The sequence below is a fragment of the Callithrix jacchus genome, chromosome 1 (assembly GCF_049354715.1).
Source record: "Callithrix jacchus isolate 240 chromosome 1, calJac240_pri, whole genome shotgun sequence".
Classification (NCBI taxonomy): Eukaryota; Metazoa; Chordata; class Mammalia; order Primates; family Cebidae; genus Callithrix; species Callithrix jacchus.
In genome coordinates, this window is record NC_133502.1 from 68357245 (window position 1) to 68363856 (window position 6612).

The 6612-nt window shown below is 37.4% G+C and overlaps 1 long non-coding RNA gene across 1 annotated transcript in view; it reads left to right on the forward strand.

Annotated features, from left to right (window-relative positions):
* The window catches only part of LOC144578778 (uncharacterized), a 28165-nt gene extending 26159 nt beyond the window's left edge, over positions 1-2006 (forward strand). The window contains exon 3 of the long non-coding RNA XR_013525189.1: positions 1883-2006. This is a non-coding gene — a long non-coding RNA (uncharacterized LOC144578778). The remainder of the gene's footprint in view (positions 1-1882) is intronic.
* The last annotated feature ends 4606 nt before the right edge of the window (positions 2007-6612 follow it).

The following is a 6612-nucleotide window of genomic DNA, read 5'->3' on the forward strand; positions in this document are numbered from 1 at the left end:
CCAGGTGTTGGCTTGGGCTATGGTCCTTTGAAGTCATGACTGAGCTGGACGGTTAAGACGTGTCAATCGTGGCCAGCAGTTGGTCCTGGGAGTTCAGCCAAGGCTGTTGATTGGAGTTCCTTTGCAAAACAGTAGTCTCAGGATAGCTCAACTTTGATGTGCCAGTTAGCTTCTCCCAAAGCAAGTGCCTCAAAGAAAACAAATGGTAGCTTCATGGCTCTCTTTGACATAGCCTTTGAAGTCACATGGTATCACTCCCACTGCTTTCTACTGGAAGTGAGTAATAAGGCTAGACCAGGGTCAAGGGAGGAAAGTTATGTTCTACCTTTTGATGGAGAAGAATCAGAGTGACATGTCTTAGTTCACATGTGCTGCTATAACAGAATGCCTGAGACAAGGTAATTTATAAAGAATATAAATGTATTGTCACACAGTTCTGGAGGTTGGGGAGTCCAAGATCAAGGGATCAGCATCTAATGAGATGTCTACTTGCTGGATCCTCACATGGTGAAAGAGGAGGGAGGGAAAGAAAGAGCAACCCATTCCAACAAGCCCTTTTTAAAGCAGCATTAATCCATTCAGGACAGTGGAGCCCTCATGACCAAAACATCTCCCGAAAGTCCCCACCTTCTAACAGTGCTCACTGGGGATCAAGTTTCCAACACATAAGTCTGTGGGACACATTTAGGCATAGCACATATGGTCATATGAGCCTGTGGGGAGGAGTTATTGTGACCATCTATGGAGAACATGGTCTCTCAGTCTATTGAAAGATTTTGAGCAAACAGTAATGTGAACCAATCTGTGTTTTACCCAAAGATCATAATTGCTGCTCATACTATAGTGAAGAAAACTTGTGGCAGCCTATGGACGTAATGAAGGCTTAGGATGATGGTGGCTTGATATAAAGCACTGGCAGTGGAGATGGGGGGCCAATGAGATAATTTGAGTAAAGTTATAGAGACTGTATTGACAAGTTTTGGTGGGGGGCTGTGCAGAATGTGACTTACGGATTTTGGGCTTGAAGCTACTAGGGAATTGCTAGTGCCATTTACTGAGAATTCACAGACAGGAAGAGCAGCAATTAATTCTGAAGGAGAAAAATCAAGGTTTTGGTTTAAGATGAGTGTTAAATTGTTTTTGGGACAACTAAGTGGACTTGTCAAGAGGCTGGCTGCACATTTGTGTCTGGAGCTTAGAAAAGAATTCTGAACCAGAGATATAATTATGGTAGTCACCATGACGTATAAAGGCACAAGAATGAATGAGATATGCTTAGGATAAGCCTACAGAAAGAAGAGAGAGAAAATCTTAGTTGAAGTAACTGAGAACCTATATTTGAACTTCCAAAGGAAATGAAAATGGCCAGAGATTGAATGTATTCTCAGTAGGGGGAAATTTATATATATATATAATGTGGCTGTATCTATAAAATATAGAATATATATATTTATCAAGATTTTGTATTTGGGTTAGGAAATTGTATATATATAAAATGTATATCATATTAATATATGTAAATGTTATATATAGCATGCATATAATACATATTGTGCGTGTGTGTGTGTGTATATATATATATACAATTTCAACCCAATACCCAATTCAATATGCAATTTTTTAGCCCACATAAAATAATATAAAATGTCTGTCAAAAAATTGGAAATGTTAAATATGCCTCTCCAATTAACCTTAAAAAGAGCCTTTTCTTTTTGATAGAGCACCTTTCATACTTCATAGTCTAATAGGCAGTTTCTGATGATCTGTGATTTCTGTGAATGAGGTGTTTGTTTAAAATAATTAGGCCTTAGAAGTGTTATGTTAGAATGCTGATCTCTGTTCCCAAATAAGGTATTTAGCATACTGTGTTCTTTTTGTTTAGAAGCTACCTGAGTGTGAAAGGAAGAAAATAGTAGTCTACAATGAAATTCAAAAGGTGAGTATCACATGGTTTGCTTTATTAGAGGTAGTTTGTTCAGCTTCTTGCTTGTCAGAAATAAGTATTTTGAGGTAAATGAGATGAGAACCTGGAAAAGGAGATGCTAAACTAGGTAATAGACATAGAGAGTGTTTCTTTGAAAATAAAGAAAGCATGAGGTAGTTTGGATGACAGGAAGAATGTGGCTGAGGTGTATCATTTGGTGCAATATAAAAAACATCCAATATCTACTATTTTTTCAAAATCACAGGAGTGAAGATGAAATATTGAAGCAGAAAAACAGGAAAAAGAGTTGTGTAATTCATGACTAATGAAATGAGGAACACACAGAGAAATCACATGGAGGAGATTTGAAAACATCTTTGACAAAGAACACATTCCAGTTTTAATATTGATCCATTTCTATACATGATGATTGGAACATCACTTAGTTTTGAACTGGTACCTTGTGGCACTTCCAGGGTGGCCCATAAGCAGTCATAGGTCTCTGTTGCACTTTCTCACTCATGTCTGGAAAGTAGAGAAATATTTCAGGCCTGCTGATGGGGGTCTATCTTTATTTGGATAGTGTTATTTTCACAGTATTAATTTTAATGCAAATAACAGTGAAAATAATGATGAAGCAAAGAGTGGCATGCTCTGATTTGCTTTTTGGAATAGAGAGGTGGAAAGTTTGTCAGACCAGAGGCAAAATAATCAATCAGAAAACCTGTAACAACTTAGGTTAGATAGGATGAGACTGAACCGACGTAAGTGACAACGGAGAGCCTAGATTTGAGAGCAGTTTTTGAAGTCGAATAAACAGATGTTGGTGACTGATAAGACTGAGGCAGATGAGATAAACAGAAGAGACTCTGATGAGGCCAATGTATAGCCACAGGTAGAACAGGTTTTCTGCACAAGTGGGATGTGGAAGAAGGAAATAAGCAATGTGTGGCATGGTAGTAGGAGGATTTAGTCTTTCTGGGGCAAGTTGTGATGGGAAATGTGGGGAAAGAGTTGAGTCATGGCAGGAAAGAGGTTCTTTTTAGAGCAGGCTCACAGAAATACATATGGAGGAGCAGATGATGGATATGATACCAGTGTGACAATTATGAATACCCATATGCATTATCTTCTGAAGAGCTCTGTGAAGTGGGTTAAGCAGGCATTATTTCTGAGACACTGCAGCTTAGTTCAGTTCCGAAGCTTAAGATTTCCAGCATGTGTAGAGGTACTTCTTGCTTGTCCTTGCACCTCCAGCCAGTCCCCTTTCCAGTACGCCTTTCGGTACTGGGGAGGCTGGAAAGTTAATCACTACATTTTTCAAGCTTTCTTGCCATCAGGTCTCCATGTATGGCGCAGGTTTTATACACACATGAGAATTGGAATTGTAAGTGAGAAATGTGTGGCATGACAGTAGAAGCATTTAGTTTTTCTGGGGCAAGCTCTGATGGGAAACCTGGGGAAAGAGTTGAGTCACAGCAGAAAATAGGTTTTTTACTAGAATAGTCTCAGGGTGAATAGATGTTTCTGTTTGCAGTTGGTCCTGGCTATGGAATATTTATTTTGGCTCTTGACCCTCCTGGAGATGCTGTACATCACCTAGTACTGTCTAATACCTTTCTGATTAAACTTGCTGGAGTAGATTCTGCTGACTACACCTAAGAATGATGATGATGCTTAAACTATATATATGCATGTGTATCTATCTGCTAAAATAGACATGTATATGTTCATGTCGAACAATTCATCTTGAAACAAATCACAGTTCTGAGTGATTTCAAGCTGAAACTGACATGTTCAGCTTGAAAAATTATTTAGCAGACATTAATTGCACACTTAAGATTTATAATGCACTGTCTAGACGTAGATACTCTGATACAGTCAGACCTGGCCTTCAAAAAATCTCAAAATTTAGTGTCACTCTCTTGCTTATAACTCCCACTGGAAACTAACCTATGAAGGCAGAGACAATTTTCTTTTTGTTAACCACTGTATCCAGGGCCTAGCACCAGTGTTCAACACGTGTGAGCACACACATGTAAACACATACACACATGCATACTCATATCCATACTCTTACACTTAACATGTAAACAGATGCACATATGTATTTATTACATGAATAAATTAAGCTATATATGAAAAGTACTTGAAGTAAATAAAATGAAGAGGGGTTATTTGGGGCTATTTTGTGCCCAATTAAAACTTCCATACTTCTAGTGACCAAACTCTGGTTTAAGTATGACTCTGTAATGCCAGCACTTTCGGAGGCCAAGGCCGGTGCATCACCTGAGGTCAGGAGTTCAAGACCAGCCTGGTCAACATGTTAAAACCCCGTTTCTACTAAAAATACAAAAGAATTAGCCAGGTGGGGTGTTGTGTACCTGTGGTCCCAGCTACTCAGAAGGCCGAGGCAGGAGAATGGCTTGAACCTGGCAGGTGGAGGTTACAGTGAGCCCAGATCATGCCACTGTACTTCAACCTGGGTAACCGAGCAGGACTGCATCTCATAAAAAAAAAACTCCAAATTTCTCTGATATAATTTTCTTTTCTTTTTCTTTTTTTTTTTTTTTGAGACAAAGTTTCGCTCTTGTTACCCAGGCTGGAGTGCAATGGTGCGATCTCATAATTTTCTTATAGTAAGTTATCTGTTTCCAAGGTAATTTGTTCAGGCCAGAATTTTCTTGAAAGTTTACTTTTGCTTTCTGATTATATAGTTTTTCTAAAAATCTGCTTTCTCACGATAATCAGGATTCCCAGTTGAAATTAACACGTTTCTAAGCTACAGATTATAGACAATCATTTGCCAACCAACTATTTATTTTCAGGGCAAACATTGATTTATCTATTACCCACTCTGTCTACTCACACTAGCTGATCCAGATAGCTATCTCCATAAAAGTTTTTCACAATTTCATGTATGATTTTTTTAAAATCAGTTTGAAGTTACAGTGCAGGTGGGCAGCGAGATATTTTGCCTAAAGTTTTATTTTATAAATGAGAAAAGTGACATAAAGAAGTTATGCAACTTGCCCAAGTTCACTCAAAACCTCAGGAAGCATCAGTTTGTGCTTCTGAGCTTTCATTGTCTTATAGTCGATGTTCTTGTTCAGTGTCATCCGAAATTCATTCTTTGAACACACTCCTAAGGCTTTTAAAGTAGGGGTGACTCCGGCATAAAATGACAGTGGTGGTTTAAAGGAAATTATTGGGAGGCATCTCCAATCCTGGCTTTCAGACCACAAATAATTTCAATTAGAACAACATCTCATGTGACAGGCACTGGGCAGGTAGACCTCACATTGCTTAGCAAGGTGCTTAAAGCCTAATGTGGTTTTTAGAGTTACATTCTTTGAGGCTGAAGAAATCAATGAGAATGGAGAGCACTATCACTTCTAAAAACAAATAATTGTCAACTTTCTACTCAAACTCTTTTTCAGGTTTTCCAGAATGAGTGATTGTTTGGAAACCTCAAATACAATCTTATATTTCCACAAACTTAGCTATGGCTTGCTACCATTAACCTAAACTGGCTTCATTGAAGTGCTTTGAATTCAGCATGTCAGAACACGAGCTTGTGGCATCTCAGAAAACTGCCTAGTGCTGCCTTAGGCCAAATAAATTTAGTAAACATTTATTGAACATTTTCTCAAGAATTTTATGTAATAGGTGCTCTGGGGGAAAGAGTTGGGAAATGTCCTTCCCTTCATGGTTTTCAGACTAATTGGGAAAAGTCAAATAAAACCAAGATAGAACCAAGCAAAACCCACCTAATAACAGAATATAATATGATGTACTCTAAAATGCTGTGCGAGAACTGAGGCAGGGAAGAGGCAATAACTAAATGCTTAACTTCCCAAGCAAAACCCCAATATTTTGAAGTTAATTTTATAGACTCAAGTAATTGTCAGTCAACATTTATCTTAGAGGTTTAGAGTGAAAAGTTAATAATAAACTACAAAAAGAATTTTAAATGAAACCCAAAATTAACAGAAAAGGAAAAATAAAGACCAGAAAAGAAACAGATTGATAAGAAACAGAAAAATTAAAGAGAAAATCGGTGAAACTAAAAGCTCATTCATGAAAAGGTTGATAAAATTGTTATCACTAGGCAGAAGAAATGATCAGAAATGAAGGGACATGACATAAAGAGATTCTATCGATATAGGACAAGAAGGAAATATTGTGAACCCTTTATACCAATGGATATGACAATTTAGATAAAATGGAAGAATCCCTTGAAAGACAAACTGCCATAGCTCATTCAAGAAGAAATAGTTGATCTTAATAGCCCCATCTCTCTTCAAGGATTTGAATTTAAAAATTAAACATGTTCTCTCTTTCTCTCTCCTGCCCAGATTGCTCCATTGGTGAATTCTATCATATCTTAAAAAAAAATTTTACATTATCCTGATACCAAACCTGAAAAAAATTGCAAGAAAAGGAAACCACAAATATTGCTAATGACTAAAAATGTTAAAAATTTAAGCAAAATTTTAGAAAATTAAATTCAATCTATAAAAATGGAAAATACATCTTGGTCACACAAGTTTTATCCCAGGAATCCAAAAGTTCCACTCCTATGATAACCCATTAATCCATTCATGAGAGCAGAGTACTCCATGATTCAATCACTTTTCAAAAACCCCACCTTTCAACACTGCCACATTGGTAATTAAGCTTCCAAC